The sequence below is a fragment of the Gopherus flavomarginatus genome, chromosome 7 (genome assembly GCF_025201925.1).
Source record: "Gopherus flavomarginatus isolate rGopFla2 chromosome 7, rGopFla2.mat.asm, whole genome shotgun sequence".
In the NCBI taxonomy this organism is placed as follows: domain Eukaryota; kingdom Metazoa; phylum Chordata; order Testudines; family Testudinidae; genus Gopherus; species Gopherus flavomarginatus.
The window spans coordinates 8,773,014-8,792,595 of NC_066623.1; the positions used below are offsets into that span (position 1 = coordinate 8,773,014).

Consider the following 19,582-nt stretch of genomic DNA (forward strand, 5'->3'; position numbering starts at 1 on the left):
TGGTTTCACAAAGTTATATTCCTGTGTTTTATGTAGCATTTTATCACTATCTGAACTATTGTTTATTTGTAGTGTGGTAGTACCTAGAGGCTGCAGCCCCGGTGTGCTAGGCACTGTACATACATAAAACAGAAATGGTCTGTGCCTTGAAGTTTGCAATCTAAGTCGCTGCCCATGTTCATTAGACACACATTTTGCCTGACAATGTACTAACTCGACCAAAGAAGTACAAGTGACTCAAGCATCACTTCAACATTTCATTCATTCATTCTTTTTTTTTTTTTTTAGTTTTATGTATGCTCGAAGAACAGGAGTACTTGTGCACCTTAGAGACTAACAAATTTATTTCAGCATAAGCTTTCGTGAGCTACAGCTCACATCTTCAGATGCAAAGGTTTTTCATGTTCTCTGTATGTATAAATATCTCCTGTCTGTGTGTTCCATTCTATGCATCTGAAGAAGTGAGCTGTAGCTTTGCAATTGCTCTGTCAATGCCTCTGGTGGGCAGTCCACAAGAACACCTCTGTAGTAAGGGGTGGTGGTGACAACAAATCTGAGAACAGTGCACCTTAATAAAGGAACTGCTCTACTGCATTAGCCTAGTGGCAAAACTGGCTGATCTAATCTGGTATCTTATCTCTAGCAGTTGCTCATTTTGGATGCTTCAGAGAAAGGTGTAAAACAACCATAGTTGTCAGTTATGTGATAATATGACTATCATCGAAGTATCTTCCTACCCTCAAGCATTTAGTGATCTGTCTTCTTGCCCAGAAGCATCAGAGTGGACATCCATACATATATTTATACTTCAGCCAGTGTCATTGTTGAGGATATTCTTATTTATCACCTAGATATTCAATCCTTTTGTTGAATCCTGCTAAATTGTTTGCCTCTGTCTTGGGGCAGTGAGTTCCATATGCTAATTGTATCTTGTGAAAAAAGGATTTATACAAATGAGCCCCCTTTCCCCTCTCTCACACCTGCACACACTCCTAATCCCAATTCTTTAAGAAAAGTAATATCAAGAACTTCAAATTCTCAGAGTTAGAATACAGATGTACTGTATGTTATCTATGCCTCTATACTTTGGCAGAAAGATAGAACTAAAAGCCACTAACAAATCAGTTTGATAGGGCCACTTGTGTGACATGTTTAGTGATCCTGAATATTATTTGAGTGCTGACATTATGTTCGGTGTGCTAGAAAACAGGAGCAGGATGCAGTCTTTGCCCCAGCAAGCTTACCATCTAAATTATATGGAGACAGATTGAGCATTCTTGTATGTACACTGCATACATACATATATTAGGATGGGTTTCATGTGGTCAGTGGGTTTTTTTTAATGTAAGGTTGTAAATTCTAGCTGATGGGGTTTTGGTAAAGCATATACAATGACTCTAACCATTCTAGTTCCTCAGAACCAGTGTCACCACCATAAGTGGCACTAATTGATGTCTTTGGCAGTTTGCAAAGCAGCCAAGGATTGAATGGGCATTGAGAGTTAATTCCCCTTTTTTCACCTTGAGAGGTAGTCCACTTGGATCAGGCGTGGTGGGGAAGTTTGTTGTGCTGGACCTATGCTGTGAATGAAGAGAGGATGTCAGAGCTGTCTCCTGGTGTCAGTGCTAAATTCATCTTTAATATTAACAACTTTTTGAAAGAATCAAACATACGACTGAGTCTGGGAAATCTCTGACAGCTCATCTGAATGGGAAAGTTGAATAGGTGGCAGGTACCTTACACAGAGATTTGTGTTCAGGATTCTGGAAATGGTCTCAAACTGAGGTCAGCAGCAGGCCATAAAAAGTGAGGGTGCAAAGCCAGACAGCTTGATTTATGAAACACAACCAGAGGCAGATTCATGGGTATTCCAATATAGTGCCTCTAAATCCTGTTAGAGCACCTACCTGTCCTGGGCCTGGCTGGTGAAAAGGAAAGGACAGTCTGGTCCAACCAGCTATTTAGAGAGATGTATGCAAATATTCCTGGGGCTTGGCAGATCTGACAATCTAACTCTGGTTGACAGAAATTAGTCGTCATGAGGGTCTCAATATTGCCAGGTCCATGGGGTTAAAAAATCATGTCAGAACCCAAAAGCTCATGAGACTGGACTAAAAATCATAAGTTTGGTTGTTTTTTTTTTTAAGCAAAGAAAATATCAACAATTTTGGTCAATCTTCCTGGTGGATGAACCTCCTTGGCCAACCCCCAGTGTATGTGTGTGACAACCACAGGATGAAAATTCAACCTCCAAAAGCATATGCAAAAATGCAGGCCCTGGCTCCGTGGTGCACCTGTTCCCCATGTTACTCCTCACTGCCAGGTTCTAACAGTCCCCGAGCTGTGTAAAGGTGCATGGATACACACACGATTCTCCTTGAGAGCTCAGAAATCAGACCCCAAAATAGGATTCACTACAGAGATTAAAATCTTGGGATTTCTGAGCCAATTTCATGATGTTTCAGGGCTTGTTTCAAGATTTTTGAACATGGAGGTTTGGCAGCACTGTACTCGTGATAACATTGCAAACGTTGGCAATACCAAGGCCTTGAGGAATGCAATAGGAGCTGGAAGAGTACTTCTAGGAGACGGAACACAAACTCTCCATGCTGTCTAGTGAAAGAGATGGATCATTTACAGTAGTACCCAGCGTTGTTGCCCCTATCCTCAAGTTTAAACACCCAGTCTACAGGAACACTGCAGTACAAATCCCCAAAATGGCCTTCCTGAGAGAGTAAATGGAATAGGTTGTTTGCACTAGTTTCCTTCCAAATTAAAGGTTAATGACAGAAATACAAGTTGTATTTTTGGTTTGTTTGTACCCCGAGGCAGAGGAAGAACTTGGATTCAAACCTTCAGCTTGCATAGGCCTGGGATGTTTTGAAAAATAGTTTTTCTTTTGCACTAATTGTACATCCATTGGATGGAATGCAGGATTTTGTGTCCGGAATGACCTCTTCCTGGAATTCAGAGATGCTGCCATGTGTGGTTAAAATGAAACATGCTTGAAATAGTTTTTTGTAGGAAAGTTACAGCATTTTCTCCTAATTCTGGTCTGGTGCCAGTTTCTTGCTCTTGTGTTTCTCTTCTGATCTCTAAAAAAGAAGAGAGAGAAAACAATATAGTCCATTCACATTTTATCAGACATGAATTATACTGTAGGCTGACTGAAGTATGAACTTCCCTGAAAGGTCATCAGCCGGCTAACTGTGGCTTACTGGGATGGAAGTCGGGGGTGGGCAATAATTTTCACAGGGTGGGGCACTCCACAAATTTTGGTAAGTTGTCATGGGCCGCACATTAATGGAGGAGGTGCGGGGTCTGGGAGGGAGTTTGGGTGCAGGAGGGTGCTCTGGGCTGGTACAGAGTGTTGAAGTGCAGGAAAGGGTGAGTGTGTGGGTTTTGGGAGGGATTTTGGTGCAGGAGGGGGTTGGGGTGTGAGAGGGGTATGAGTTGCAGGCTCTGGCCAGAAGGCACTTACCACAGGTGGCTCCTGACCAGCAGGGCTCAGGCAGGCTGCTTGCCTGCTGTGGCCCCACATTGCTCCCAGAAGCAGTTGTAGCTGGCTGCTGCTAGCACATCTCTGCATGTCCCTTGGGGGGAGGGGGACAACAGGTTTCTGTGCACTGTCCTCGCCCGCAGGCACCGCCCCCACACTCCCATTGGCCGGTTTCTGCTTTCCAGCCAATGGGAGCTATGAGGACAGTTCTGGGGGCGGGGGCAGTGTGCAGAGCCGCCTCTCCCCCCTGCCAGGGGTGCACGGAGATATGCCAGCAGCAGCCGGCCAGTTCTGGGAGCAGTGTGGGGCCACAGCAGGTAGGCAGCCTGCCTGAGTGCCTTGCTGCTCAGCAGAACTTTTAACAGCCTGGAGATCGTGAGGGAGCAGCCAAAGAGCCTGGTGGGCAGTATTTTCCCCACCCCTGGTGTAAGTGAAGATTTACTTACACACACACACACACACACACACACACACACACACACACACACACACACACACACACACACACACACACACACACACACACACACACACACACACACACACACACACACACGTTTGACACTTCTGATTAAAGGATGTGGGGGAAGTGGGGCGGTGTATATGTATTTCAAAATCTAGTGACAATTTGGTTCCATCTACAGGGAAAATTAACATGTTGACCATGGTTGTCAAAAATGGGTTCTTCCTCACCTGATGCTGAAAACAGCTGAACTGTTTTCAAAGATGAGACCACAACCATTTTCAACACAATTTACAGAAAGGGGGATAGATGCCACTTCCCACCCAGGTCAATCTGTTTCTGTAGCAGTGTTGAAAATGAGGTTTTGTCAGGCCTACAGCAGCAGCCAAATCAAGTTCCACATCTGTTATGAGCAAGAGTATACAAAGGCCATGTCTACATCTAAAATTTTGCAGCGCTGGTTGTTACAGCTGTATTAGTACAGCTGTATAGGGCCAGCGCTGCAGAGTGGCCACACTTACAGCAACCAGCGCTGCAAGTGGTGTTAGATGTGGCCACACTGCAGCGCTGTTGGGCGGCTTCAAGGGGTTTCGGGGAACGCGAGAGCAAACCGGGAAAGGAGACCAGCTTCGCCGCGGTTTGCTCTCGCGTTCCGCGAACCACCCTGCAAACCGCAGGGAAGGAGACCTGCTTGCTCGGGTTCGGGGAACGCGAGAGCAAACCGCGGCGAAGCTGGTCTCCTTCCCCGGTTTGCTCTCGCGTTCCCCGAACCGCCGAGCAAGCAGGTCTCCTTCCCTGCGGTTTGCAGGGTGGTTCGCGGAACGCGAGAGCAAACCGCGGCGAAGCTGGTTTCCTTTCCCGGTTTGCTCTCGCGTTCCGCGAACCACCCTGCAAACCGCAGGGAAGGAGACCTGCTTGCTCGGGTTCGGGGAACGCGAGAGCAAACCGGGGAAGGAGACCAGCTTCGCCGCGGTTTGCTCTCGGGTTCCGCGAACCACCGTGCAAACCGCAGGGAAGGAGACCTGCTTGTTCGGGGAACGCGAGAGCAAACCGCGGCGAAGCTGGTCTCCTTTCCCGGTTTGCTCTCGCGTTCCCGGAACCACCCTGCAAACCGCAGGGAAGGAGACCTGCTTGCTCGGGGGTTCGGCGAACGCGAGAGCAAACCGGGGAAGGAGACCAGCTTCGCCGCGGTTTGCTCTCGCGTTCCCCGAACAAGCAGGTCTCCTTCCCTGCGGTTTGCAGGGTGGTTCGCGGAACGCGAGAGCAAACCGCGGCGAAGCTGGTCTCCTTCCCCGGTTTGCTCTCGCCTTCCCGGAACCACCCAGCAAACCTCAGGGAAGGAGACCTGCTTGCTCGGGGTTCGGGGAACGCGAGAGCAAACCGGGGAAGGAGACCAGCTTGATTACCGAGCTTCCTCAGGTATGCTGGGATACCTGCTTATTCCACGGAGGTCAAGAAAAGCGCTGGTAAGTGACTATACTTGATTACCAGCGCTGGATCACCAGCGCTGGATCCTCTACACCCGAGACAAAACGGGAGTACGGCCAGCGCTGCAAACAGGGAGTTGCAGCGCTGGTGGTGCCCTGCAGATGTGTACACCTCCTAAGTTGCAGCGCTGTAACTCCCTCACCAGCGCTGCAACTTTCTGATGTAGACAAGCCCAAAGGAATGGGACAGGGGGAGGAATTCCTAACATCCATTGTCACCTACTGCTAATTTGCTTAGTGTTGACAGATCCTCAAAGGCCCCTGTTCTGCTCTGGTGTGGAAGCATGGTGTTACTGAGAGCAGAAATTATTGCACTGTCCCCTTGCAGTGTTCGTACCCCAACACAAGCAAGTGTGTTTTTTTTCAGAACTGTGCATAGAATGCAGTAGAGGGAAATGTGATCTGGGGGTGCAGGCTGACTTTGGTTGTGGTGTGTTGCATGGTACTTGTTTTAGTGCTGAGACGTGTTTCTGGGTGGAAGGGTAGAGGATGTGCTATTACATGCTTTAATTTTTCATTTTCCTGCTTTTGGGTTAGATATGTTCAGTCCAACCTTAACTGACAAAACAACAAGTGTTTTTGCGTATTGATATGAAGTGTTCCAACTGAATTGGATCACCAGGAGCTCAAGACTAGTATCATTCAACAGCACAGAGAGAGTCAAAAACAAGGGTGCTTATAAGAGACAGTGTGGTCTAGGATGGGTGAGTAAGGCAACATCCTGGGACTCGAGACCCCAGTGACAAGTCACTTTCCCTCCCTGTGCCTCCATTTCCCTATCTGTAGATGGGGATAGTGATACTGACCTCTTTTGTAATGCACTTTGAGAGCTACTGAGGACAAGCACTCTAGAAGAGTTTGGCATTTTTATTATTTATTATTGTAACCCCCAATTCAGCCCTGCTAGAGAGCCCAGAACCTCCTGAATATCCTTTTAATTCTCACTCCTCCTGGAGTTGCATCTGAATAAAATATTCCTCAATTCCTCTCCTAAGCACCCCTGTACTATCACTGCTTTTAAACCACTGTAACTGCATTTCACTGTAGGGGGTGAGGGGAGTCTGTCATCTCTATGTTAAAGTTAGTTAAGCACATCAGAATCCTTCCAGATGAAAAGCATCACCACATGTACAGAGTTATTTCCTAGATCCTCAAAGGTATTTAGGCAGCTATCTGCCATTAATTTCAGTGGGAGTTAGGTGCTGAAGTATCTTTGGGGATCTGGGCCATTATGTGTGAAAGGAATGTTGTTTGCACTGATGTTATAGCTGCATTGGACCCAGGATATTAGAGAGACAAGGTGAGTGAGGTAATATCTTTTATTGGACAAACTTCTGTTGGTGAGAGAGACAAGCTTTCAAGCTACGCAGAGCCCTCTTCAGGACTAGAAAGAAACCTGACATTTTTCCCCCCCCGACTAGCAGAGCACATGTGTGTTTAACCTAATGACCACTAGATGTCACCAGTGGCTTTTCCAATTTTAAGTTGTTGTAGGTGAAATTCATAGAGTGGAAATTTTCAGTGAGAAAAAATTGAGGTATTTCTCCAAGTTCAGTAGTCATTTTTGACGAGCCTTTTGTAAAGCAAAGTTAGGGGATATTTTGCCACTCCACCTGTACAGAAAATGAAGGTGGACACGGTGTATGTGTGGGGGAGGGGGAAATATTTATTAAAAAGACCTACACGCTCCTTGCAACGAAGGGCACTGTGTGCTTCACTCAACAGAAAAGATGGACTTGGATGTGAGACTGTTTCAAACAGGTGACTTTGCAGAGCTATGAAAGGGACCCTTGTGTACAAGTGCCATACTAAATAAAAACGAGCTAGGAGTAAGGGCTTGAGTGTAGATATAAAAGGAGTCTCCAGGAAATGCTGCTATCCTCTCTCTCTCTCTGTTATTTCATCCAGCCTAACAATGCATGCCACACAATTAAAGGAAGTTCACAATATAGAGATTCTGATGAACAAGGAGCCCAAACAAATGAGTTTGTTGCTTAGTAGTTGCCCATTTACCTGCTGGCCTTTCATGACTCCTATTTAATTCTAAAACATTTAAAAAAAAATTAAGGGGCAGAGTGGTAGTTGTCCAAGTTACCTCCATCAGATATAGAAGAAAATGAAGCAAATATTTGCATCACTTGCAGATTTACTCAGGTGAATAATTGCAGGAACGTTTCTTTACAATGTAGATGGATAATATCCAAAATTTCTGTTGGCATCTACTTCTCTGTGTAGCCCTCTGAGTCCCGAGATCTGTAAATCTGACTCTTTCTACCTTTATTTTGCTTCCAGATTGTCATCTTTATTTGCTCCTTTGCAGCAAAAGAGAGAGAGGAAAGTGAGTTATCTGTCTATGCCAAACAGGTGTATCATCTTTCAGTAGCTCTGCAACTGAGGGCATAGCTGAGGTGGGACTATACCTATCCTTATCCAACCCACAGATACCCTGTCTCTAGAATATCTTTTCCATGATGAGCAGGGCTGGCTCCAGGTTTTCTGCTGCCCCAAGCAGCAAAGGGGAAAAAAAAACAGCAAAAAAAAAAAGGGGGCAAAAAATTGCTGATCAGCAGCACTTCAGCAGCAGCTCAATTGCGCTGATCCATTCTTCGGTGGCAGTTTAGTGGTCGGTCCTTAATTCCCTCTCTTTCTCTTCAGCGGCACTTTGGCAGCAGCTCAAAGACAAAGAGACGGACTGAGGGATCCGCCACCGAATTCCCAACAAAGACCAGGACGGCCACTCCAACAGGGATGCAAGAGGAGGAGGATTTGGGTCTTAAAGCTCTGTGAAACCTACCATTAAAACAACAGAAAACCTTCTCCCTTCTCCTGATTTTACAGACATCAAAAGGGCAGAACTCTGTTCTTTTTGTTCAGGATGCCTTTTTGGGGAAGTGAGGGAGTGTCTTATTTTCCAATGGGATCTGCATGGTAGCCATTTCATTTCAATACCTAGCCAGCCATGATCACTGCAGCTAAACTATAGTGAAATGGGTACCCAGACACTTATCCTTGCTCTGCAGAACTATTGGCATTTGCTGTGGTACCGGGCTATTGACAGCCATTGTATAAGAGAGCAACTGTATCTGCAAGACAATAAATGTCTCAATTTTCCAGCTCCAATTTTGCATGAGAGGGAGAGAAGGACATTGTCAGTTTCACTGTCTGAGCTGTCAATGGATGATTCAGAAATTAGATGTGTTCTATAAACTGCACCGTTTGGTGCTGGTATATGTGTGTTGGCGAATGGAAAGCCATCTTGGTCCCATCCAGCTAACAGATGAGAGTGACAGAGTGGCAACACATGCAGCTTGCACGTTTTTACGGTTTAACAAAAGGATCCTTACAAAATGTACAGAAATCTGGCTTGGTGTTTGCCTCTGTTCTTCCCTTCACTGCTTTTGACTTAAACAGTGGTTACTTGATTGCTTTAAAGGAAGTTTAAGTTCTGGATTTGCAACTTTTTGGGACCCATCATTTTTTAAATGTGTAACTGGCTAAAATTGTTTCTTATTCTATAAAATAACTCCTGCTTCATTAGAACTGAGGAGCACAACCCAGAAATGCAAAACTGCCTCTCCTGTGTTATTTTATTGGAAACAGTTTTACTATCATTGCCATTTAATTTTTGTATTAATTATGCAAACATCGAAGGTGAGAAGTCCAAGTCAATGTTGAGAATTAAGCCAATGCTAAGCATTTCTGAAAATCCCACCCTATCTGCTTCAAAAGGCCATTCTCTTTAACTCGGGCTTGGAACTCCTGTTGATGGGAGCTACTGAATGAAAAGAAAAGATGAAAAGAATCTTAATGTCAGTTAAAAAAAAAACAACCAGACTCCTGTCACTTGAGTGATGATGCCAGCTTTAAATACAGTCTAGACATCTGAAGTAGTCATCAGAATGATGTGACATTAGTTCTGCATTTCCAGCTAGCAGTTTCTTAAGTCCACTTTTATTTAGATCTCACTTTTCCCAGTAATGTATAACCTTGAAATGTTCTGTTTTTCAGCAGGGATATATATTTTTTCCCCTCCTGCATCTGATTCTGCAAAACTGTAATGTAGAGAAAGGAGAAGCCTTTTCTCTTGTCCCTTTTTGCTGATGTCGGTTGTTTCCTTTCTCTGACAATTTTTCTGTGCTGTGGGTAACCTCTTGTGTGAAGAACAATGAAAAGCACATTAAAAAAGATGTGGCTTTCTTAATGCCATTCATCTTATTACTGTTTCCTAAAAACTGGCATCAGGTGTTTGCTGGTGCAGAGGATAGTGGCTAATGTGCTGCTTGACAGATAGTATTTTGCCTCCAAAGTGCTATCAATCATAAGCAGAGCTGGTTGGAAAAGCAGATTTGTTTGTGAAATTTTCTGGCAGAAAATTTAGTTCCTTTCTGTTTTGTTGTTTATCTCGAAATGTTTTGACCACCTCTATAGCTGCTGTGGGGAAAGGGATGATTTTCTGCAAACAACGTACAGTATCATGTTAATGTCGAAAAATCACAATTTGGAATATTTCAACTAGCTCTGGTCAGTCAAGAACGAAGAATTTTGTTACATGAGATCAGGCTCATCTAGTCTAGTATCTTGTTTCTGATAGAGGTCAGCACCAGATGCTTCAGAGGAAGATCCAGGAATCATAGAATATCAGGGTTGGAAGGGACTTCAGGAGGTCATCTAGTCCCTGGAATAGGATAATTTGCCCATAGAGGAATTATCTGCCACATCTCTGTCAGCTGGTGGTCACCCATGCCCTATTGCATGAAGGTTGATATCCACCTCTTTTTCATCCTAATGTAATTTTGGATATTCTCTTTATCCAAATAAACACCTGATTCTCTTAAAAATCGTACTAAGCTCCTGGCCTCAGAATGAGTTCCTCCACCAATTACTTATGCATTGTGTAAAAATGACAGACTCACAGAGCTTGGATGGGGACTGTGAAGCTCTTGTTACTTGTTAGGCACAGCTGGTTGGAATCAGACACTGAATAAAGCAGAACTCCTGCAACCATCTCACACCATGTGTGATCGCTGAATACCACATGAGATCTGTAAGTCAGACACATACAGATGCTAGCTGACACTGTGTGAGTGGCGGAAGTTTCCCACAGCCAAGGTGTAAAGTGATGAGTAAAGAACTGAAGACAGAGCCCTGCGGTACCCCCATATACAGCAGGAGAGGAGAGAAAGATCCACACAAAGAGCTGCTGAAGGAACAGCTGGAGGGAGAGGAAGAAAACCAGGAGAGGGCTGTTTTGAAAGCCTAGTGGGCCTGTAATTAACATAAATTGTTAAAAACGGATGACTGGTGTGGCAGAACTATGGTTGCTCTGTTCAGTCTAAGAGCCCAGATTAATTTGAGGACAGCATAATAAATGTCACGAAGGAATGTTCTGGGGGCTATTAGAACCGGGCCAGATTCATTTAGCAGATTGGCTAACTTTATTGTGCCCCCTGGGATGTAGACCGTTAGGCACTGAGTGCTGTATTTCTCTACAGTGCTTAGTGTAGAGGGGAGTGTGTTTTATTTCTGTCCAGGCCAGAGGTGTGTGGCAGAGAGGCTCTTCTCTAGTTTGTTGTTCATGTAAAATAGTCTAGGTAGTTTTGTTAGTTTTTTGTGTTACTTGCAGCAGCTACAGGCTCCAACCACATTCAGGACCTCATTGTGCTAAATGCTACACAAACACATCATGAGAAAGAGTCCCTCCCCACAGGAACTTGCAGTCTAAATAGGCAACACAGATGAATGGGAGGGGAGAGGAAGCAGAGGCAAAGAGATACAGTGATTGGCCTAAGATCAGGGCCAGTGGGAGAGCAAGGAACAGAACTCAGGTTTCCTGAGTCCCAGTTCTGTATCCTGTCCACTGGACCCCACTGTCAAGTTTGGAGCTGAAGACTACTAAGGGAATGTAGCTGTGTTTTCACTTGTATTTCTGTAGAAGAAAAGAGTGGAAACAAAGGAGGAGATTTTTTTCAGAGCGGTCCTGTGCAAAGATTTTCCTGAGTCTTCTAAGTCATGACCTAATGCTCGCTTTTAATTTATCTAAGTAAAATTCGTGAACAGAGAAGTTAGTTACTGTAAGAAATTTGCCCAAGAGATTTTTCTAGTCCTGGGTTATACCTTTGGCAGAAGTTAAAGGAAAATCTACTTGCTCTCTCACTAAAAGTTCTGGAAATGAAGTACTGGTGCAGCTCAAACGTACTGTTCTGCAAGCAGCTCAGAAACATAAGAATTTTTCTGACCAGCTCAGCTAAATCTGATTTAAGCATTTTTCTGTTTGGATTTGGCTGATTTGCTCAAATTGAAACATTTTGTGGAATTCAAAGAACTCCAAGAGGAGCTCTGCTATGTTTCCTGGCAAATCACTCATCTGGTTCCTCCAGAAAGAAATATTGCAGGAATTCAGTACCACAGAAATATTTGAATTTTTAGCTTTTTGCCCTGATGAAATTTTTTCTGCAAAAACTCACATTTTCATGGAACTGAAATGCAGTTTCCCAACCATCTCTCAGATTGAAGCTACTACTAGTGTGAGACAGGTTTGCATTTCCTTGATATTGTCCAGAGACAAAGGGCATGTCTTCACTGCAATAAAAGACCCACAGCATGGCTGTGGTTGGCCTGGGTCAGCTGGCTTGGGCTGGCAGGGCTATACAATTGCAACATAGACTTTGGGGTTGAGCTGGAGCCTGGGCTTTGAGACTGCTTGAGAGGAGTGGATCTGAGAACCTGGGCTCCAGCCTGAGCCCGATCTGCTCCATTGCTGTTCTTAGCTCCACAGCCTGAGCCCTGCAAGCCCAAGTCAGCAGACCTGGCCTCTGAGTCTTGGTGCTGCAGGTTTTTTTATTGCACTGTGGACATGCCCAAAGGGTCTAATCCAACTCCTCCCATTGAAGTCAATGGAGACAGCTTGGCACAGCAAAAGGAAGCTGTCAATAATTCGGACATGCAGTGGTGAACTTGAAAATTGGGAAATAACCACAAACTTAATGAAAGACAGGTAAAATCCTGTTCAGTGGTAGAATCACACCATGGCACTGTGCATGGTTCCACACAATGAATTTGTTCATGATCCAGCGATGAGATCTATTCCAAAGTTCCTTTCCTCTACACAAAGCTGGAGGAGTCTGAATTATAGACTGTAATTGCTACTCAGGGTGTAACTCTTGTTGATGTAATGCGTTAATGCACTCTAGAAATATAAACAGTACGTGCTATTCTGTATGTTCAGCTAGTGTGTAACTTGATAGTAAACATAAGAAAAAATAGTACCACTGGATGTGAGGATTTATTTTAAGGAGGCTTTTCCTTAAGACAAATGTAAATAAAACTTTCCCTCAAGCTGACCTGATAGTGTGAGCAATTCTTCAGGGGAAAATCAAACAGCGCTCCAAACGTCAGTAATAAAATGCCAGGACGTTACAAAAACTGGCAAAAGAAAAAAATTATCCCTGGCATCCAGCGAGTTATTTTGCTTGCTGTGATTTGCAAAACTAGGGATCAAAGAGGTGACATCTACAACTGTACCTCATAAATAAAATCTTTTTAAGATGGTAAACTATCCATGAGACCTGCTGAGTTGGGCTGGGTCTGCTTTTCCTGGAAGACAGACTGCATCTGAAACAAAGATTATTTGGAAGAGCACAAAGGACAATCTACCTCTGCATTGCTGGATTGTGGTGGCACAAGGAAATGAAAAACCAAAATGTCACAGGAAAGGCTGTTCTCATAGAATCTGATGGTCCAACCAGAAGCAGAAAATACCAGGAATCTCCAGAAGGAGTCTGTACTTTCATTTTTCAATCCAATTGTGCAGACCCAAAAAGTGTGGATAGTTGTGATAAACATTGGGTAAGTATCTAGACTTCGGGTGCTTCTCCCAGACAAGGTCCAATGCTGAACATTTTGAATAGGGCTGTGCAAAACTTCTGCACCATAACCAGGCAAAACTTATTTGGTTCTTTGGTTTTGGCCCTGTTAGCAAAACCACAATGGAGGCTCACGTTAATCTGTCATTCAGTCTTTTTTTGTCTGCCCCTACAATCCATAAACAGTGTTGGGATTTTGTGGTTCCCAAATGAGTCAGATACTGGGCAGAATCAAGGGTCTTTGATTTGATTCAGTTCAACAAGGCTTTATTCAATGTGCACAAAGGGAGAACCCTGGGTACAAAAATCAGGCAGAGTCCCTCCAGCAAGGACCCCCTCCCATTGTTATTTTATAGCACATGGCAGTTACATAACAAGTTACATAACACAAACCTCTAACCAATCATATTTAGCCTTTCCATATATGGATTTGTTCATCACATGCTTATACTTCTCCACTCCACATGTTGAGCTCACCCCGCACCCCTGATCTTCTCTAGAATGTTCCTAGGGTGGTGAGCCACAGCATGCTTCTTTATGCATAAGTACCTTGTAAATCACATTTTGTTTAAAATGAACACAAGCATACCCTTCAACAGCAATTGGAAGGGATACGTTGAAACGCTTGACTGCAACTAGTGTTTCTCTGCTGTTTTTTAAATCAGCCAGATCCACCAGTCCCATAACGAAAATGTTGAAATAGCATTTTATAGTTTATTTATCAACTCTTGATTGACTTTGTCTGAACGCTGCATTAAATTGCTGGTTGTGTCCACTTCCGACCATGCCCCCTTTTGTTTTGAGTTTCAGGACGATACATATGCACCAAACTTCCTAGGAAAGTTCCCGAGACTCAGTGTGAACTGAAACTGATGGGCTTCACACAGCTCTGCTTTTGAATGTCACTCCTAATTAATTTTGATCACACTGTGTAGATATATCCTCCATGCATGGTCAACTGTTAACTGATTTCTTAAAGCAAATGTTCCATATGTGTATCTCCCTCCCGTCTATTAATATGTTTTCTGTGCTAGTAGCAGATTGCACTTGATCACTGATGCTGTGTAATTAATTATTTCCTCTGGCCAAGATCAGATTCATATTGATATAATTAGTGGAAGTCATAAACAATGCTCTTTCAAGCAGGTTGGGAAACCATGCACATTTTTGAAAATGTATAGGGGGAGAAATGACACTTTGCAATTTTTTTGACCAGCTCTATTTTTATCCACGATCACAATTGCAGTAACAAATCTAGCTTTACTGATTACTGACTAAAGCTACACCTGTGCTTTGGTAGAGTGGGGCCTTAGCTAGCAAGAAAGTATCACCTCTGAGAAACTCACTTTTATATTCACTGTAGTGCCCTGACTGGTTGCACACGGAAGAGAATATGGTACAATGTGATACGTGTTTGAAATGATCAGAATTTTATTCTGCCGTATGTCAGTCATATTAACAAAGTTACCACTGAGCGGATTGTGAAATAGGGTAATCTTGCTGGCATTTTGCTACGTGATAAAACTGCAGTTCTAAATAAGTCTTTTTTTCCTTCTCTGCTGCTTAAAAATAAATGAGACACTGATAAATCCTAATCACTTGATTAAATTGCCTTTTGCTAAAAGTTATAATACTGAGTCATTACCATCTATTTGCATGTACAGTAGTGGCAGTGAAAAAGAGAAAAATCAGTAGCAAAATCAGTAGTGGTCATAGCTTCAGGTCTTCTGCTCAGAGTTTAACAGTAGCAGGCAGCGAAAGGAGTGGAACACAATTAATGAGAGGACACATTTGCTTTTCAGGGGAAATGACTGGCAGTTGGAGAGAGCCCCAGACTTTCTTGTTAACCAAGTGAGTTGACAGAGGCAAAGAATCTTTCATATCACATTTATTTTATTTTTGTTCCCTGGACTCATGCAATGTCTTCAGTGAAACATCCTGAGATTTGTGCTTTGAAGGAAGAAAGGTTCCCTGCTAATCTGAAATTCTTCAGAAGAACTAATTTGCAAAATATTGGGGCTAGTAATAAAACAGGATCTAGAAGAGGAGTTAAAATGTGATCGTGGGGATAATAGGAATTGCCAGATCATGGGTCCATCTACTGTTGTGTCCTGCCTTCAGCTATACCCATAGCCAGCACATCAAAACGGAGTATTATGGGCGTAAATGTTCTGAACAAGAAATAGCAGATGTCCAGAACGTTCTTGACTTTTATCCACTAGGGATAAGAAAAGGAAAACAAATGGCCGTCACTGTCTCAAATGCAACAGAATCTGGTTTTAACCAACATGAAATAGCTTTCCAGAGACCTCCAAAAGGTAGGACTCAGTATATGCCTTTAAGACTTACTACTTCCTTTTGGCTGGAGTCTGACTCAGATGAGGTGATTGCCCAGGAGGACACTATGGGTTACCCAGACCATTGGTCCAGGCACATGGGAGTAAGTAGGGCTACTTGCCTGCTTAATTCTTCCTTGGAGCAGGTGAGCAAGGAGGGGCTGCAGTTTGGCTCCTCCAACCACTCACCCCTTTAGCTGCTGACTAGAATAGCTGAGCCTGTTGGGTGGTAGCAATTTGCTGCTAATGTCAGCCAGGAATAAGTCTCTAACCTGCAAGGAGGAACAGGATAGTGTATGAGAGTTACAATGCCTCCCCACTGCTTGCTAGTTTTGTGCTCACATCCCAATCCCGCTTTCTGTGCTGGCTTAGTCATCAGTGAATTCTCTGAGGGGGTCACCTTCTCATAGGAAACTTTCCCAGCTTGTTTTCCTAGCACCTGGCCTTTTAAATTTGGGAGGGATACGTAGCTGCTGCTGCCCTCATGTGGTCCTTTATCAGCTGATAAAGCAATACCTGCAGCCTGATTGTTTCCCTCTTTTTCTTTCCTTCCCTAAGAGATGGTACATCCTTGTACCCCCTGCTCCATGCAGATGCACAGCACTGCAATGGTATTGCCCAAAGAGGAGAAATTCCCTTCCTACCCATCACAAACAATTCGTGGAGGGCCTGAACGGGTAATTGGATTCTCATTGCCTTCCTGGGCAATTCTTGCAGGGTTACAAATTGGTGGTAAAACTATCCAGCCCTCTTAAAACTCAGCCATAGCATCTGTCCCCCTGAACTCTCATGCTGGGGAGTTCCATATGTGGATTTCATGCCGTCTAAAGAGCTTTCTTTTTATTATTATTGTTTCTTTATTTGTCTTTCAGTAGCAGCAAGAGGCCCTGAGTGAGATCAGGGCCCCGTGGTGCCAAGCACTGTAAACATATCTGGTAAATGCTGTGTAAATGAAGAAGATAGACAAAGGGTGGGAGAGAGGAAAGCTGCTTATCACCATTTTACACGTCGTCTAAGCTCCTAAATGACTTAGGCACTTTTGAAAATGTAACCCCAGCTCACTGGCCGAGGTGGCAGCGGGAGTCCTTGGCAGAGCTGGGAACTGAATGCAGTTCTGTTGGGTCCCAGGCTAGAGCCTTAACCGCCAGAGCCCATCTTTCCGCATGGTAAATGTGTCTGTAATTTACTGCTTTGAAGTGCCCCTTTGTCCTCGCATTAGATAACAGGGTAAAAAGGGCGCCTGACCATTTGCCAGTGCCCTTGGATACTTTGTTTCTCATTAAACCTCCCCATTCTCTTCTCCTGCCCAGGTTATTCCACGTTTATGGAGCCGCTCAAAATAAGTGACGCCCTCCTGCCCCTTTCGTCTTGTTGGTTTCCCTTCTCTGGTCTCGTGCCTGTGCATTAAATGCACCTGTTTAGCACAAGAAGTGGAGGTCACTAGGGCAGGGGCTGGGGCCATTGTAGAGGGAAAGTTCACAGATAGGTTAGTGCTTTTCAAAGCCCTGCCTTTTATCTCAGGACAAAGGCTCCTCCAGGCCATCTCAGGTCATGCAGCAAGAGAAGGAGAGGGAACAAATAACTCATCGGCAAGGCCTGTCATGTTAGCAAATGCTCCTCTTCCTTGGTAGGGCTGGGTTAAGCATATCTAGAGCCACTTGCAGCCCTATATGTAGAGGGGCCCCAGCTGGGATTGTTAATTCACCCCCCCCCCAGGGTTATGACTAACACTGCAGGAGTGGGGGGGGGGGGTGGCAGACGAAGCCTCTTGCCAGGGTGGGAGGAACTGCCCTTTGAGATGCTTCAGATGCACCTAGAAACAGGCAGCACGAGCAGCTGAGGAGGCAGGCATTGGACAAAGATCCCAGCAGCAAGGAGGTAAAAACAACAGGGACATGGGACGAACAGGATTCTAAACCTCCCCAGCACATACACTCCTCTTTCCCCTCACCACTTCCGCTGACAACGTTCCCCCCAGTGGGGTTCTCAGGTCAGGCATTTCCAACAGCTTGGCCTTCAACTCCTCCAGCACCAGGCTCATCTCAGGGTGTTTGCAGGAGCAGTGAGCATGAGGCACTGATCTCTCTGCATCCTGGTGGGGACCCGCTGCAGCCCATCATACCAGGGGGGAGGGGTTGGGCTGGCCTGTTGCTGAAAAAGGCTCTTGGCTAAAGTGGTAATGGGTGGAAAGACTTTTAGCATTACCAATAATAGGCACTTGGCGCTCTTGCTTCCAATTTAAAACATGATCTGCCCTTGGGATTCGCTGCTCTTAGCGGGTTTTGCACTGTTTTGGAAGACCCAGGGCCTGATCCAAAGCCCAGTGACATCAAGGGAAAGACTCCCACTGATTTCAATGGACTTTTAATCTGGGTCCACGAGGGGAGTATTGGTATAAATGTAATTGAACATGGGACTGTTGTTCAATGTGTCCGTGCTCTTCGCCTATAAACTGCAGGGACAGCATGTATCGCCCCTCTCAATCTTGTTCCAATCATCGCTTTGTTTGTGTTTGTGGTTGCTTCTGAGAACATTCTAGTGAATGTGCTCCACTAGCGTGATGTCTGGAAAACGAATATTTCCTGAAAGCCAGCTTCCAACCTCACAACTAGCCAACACCGCAGACTGCAAATCTGACACTCAGCAAGGTTCTCCCAAATTCATGATGCTGTTCAATAACCTGCACAAATTCATTAGTCAGAAGCCAGGCCAAGCAACTTGCACTGGCTAGTTACACGGCCCCAGCTGCAAATTTTGAAGTAGCTGCAACAATCTGCAGGTGAATATTTTTCTGACCAGGAATTGCACAACTAATTTCAAAGAATGAATCCATTTCCAACTGGTGTGACCAAAAAGGGAGGCAAAATTCATTGACTACCTTATCAATTATAAATTATTTGCCCAACTCTCCTCACAAGCTAGTGAAGGACACATGGTTAGGAGAAGAGCTCTGGTTGCCTAATGTTTGTCCCACAATGCACTAGTCAGGCACTAAGCCCCCAAATTGCATTCAGTACTATGTGGATTGCAAGCTCTTTGGGGCAGGAACTCTCTCTTTGTTCTGTTTGGAGCACAATAGAGGCCTGGTCTATGACACATGCAATGCACATTCATGGATGGACTGCTGCACTTATGCACCATCAATTGCAGGATCAGGGCCTTAAAGGTGGTTGGTTTTTTTTAGCATCTTTAGTTGCAACCTTCTTAAAAATGTAACCTACTGTGTATCTTGCTGCCTCTGCTGGCTAGGCTATTAAGCTGATTTCCTGACAGTATGTTTCTTATTTTCAGCTAATGCATGTTTATTTTAATTAATAAACATTAATTGCAATAACATTCGAGTTACGCAGTTTTTCCTGTGAATCATGATATAGTTGATAACAGGCAGTATTTTGTTGTTACAAAGGTTGGGATGTTTTTACTCTCTCAGTAGTCAAAACCTAAAATAGTTCACAGACCCAAAGGAGAGTAAAATACACCATCTCGCTAAAAAAAATTCAATTATTATTAGTAAAATATTCTAAATAATGCAGCGCTTAATTGGCTACTGCATGCTGTTAAACGCCTTTTAGCTGTTTGTTTTGTAAATTCTTCTGAGAGCATCTGGTTCCAAGCCAAGTTTAGTTTAATGATACTGGATATGCTACACAGACTCAAAAAATTGCCAAGAATGTTGCTACTGTAAATGACTTTGAGGCATCAGGAAGCTTTTGAAACATGCAGGACTCGTGTGTGTGTGTAAGATATTTAGGCAGCTCCTTTGAGGATCTGGACCAAAGCCCTTACACTACGGAAGGGTGATTAGTGCTTACAACACCCTGTACCCCATGTTCACCACTTTTATATAGTTCTGATATGTTTTGTACAAAGTATGCCTTGTGAGGCATCATTTGAAAATTCATAGTCTGCCCAATATTATTATCCTGTTGAAATGT

At 44.2% G+C, this 19,582-nt stretch overlaps 1 protein-coding gene across 1 annotated transcript in view; it reads left to right on the plus strand.

Moving 5' to 3' along the window:
• Window positions 1-12,873, plus strand: part of MAPK9 (mitogen-activated protein kinase 9) — a 77,042-nt gene extending 64,169 nt beyond the window's left edge. The window contains exon 13 of the transcript XR_007775388.1: window positions 8,105-12,873. The gene's annotated coding sequence lies outside the window, so the exon portion shown is untranslated. The remainder of the gene's footprint in view (window positions 1-8,104) is intronic.
• Window positions 12,874-19,582: the final 6,709 nt, after the last annotated feature.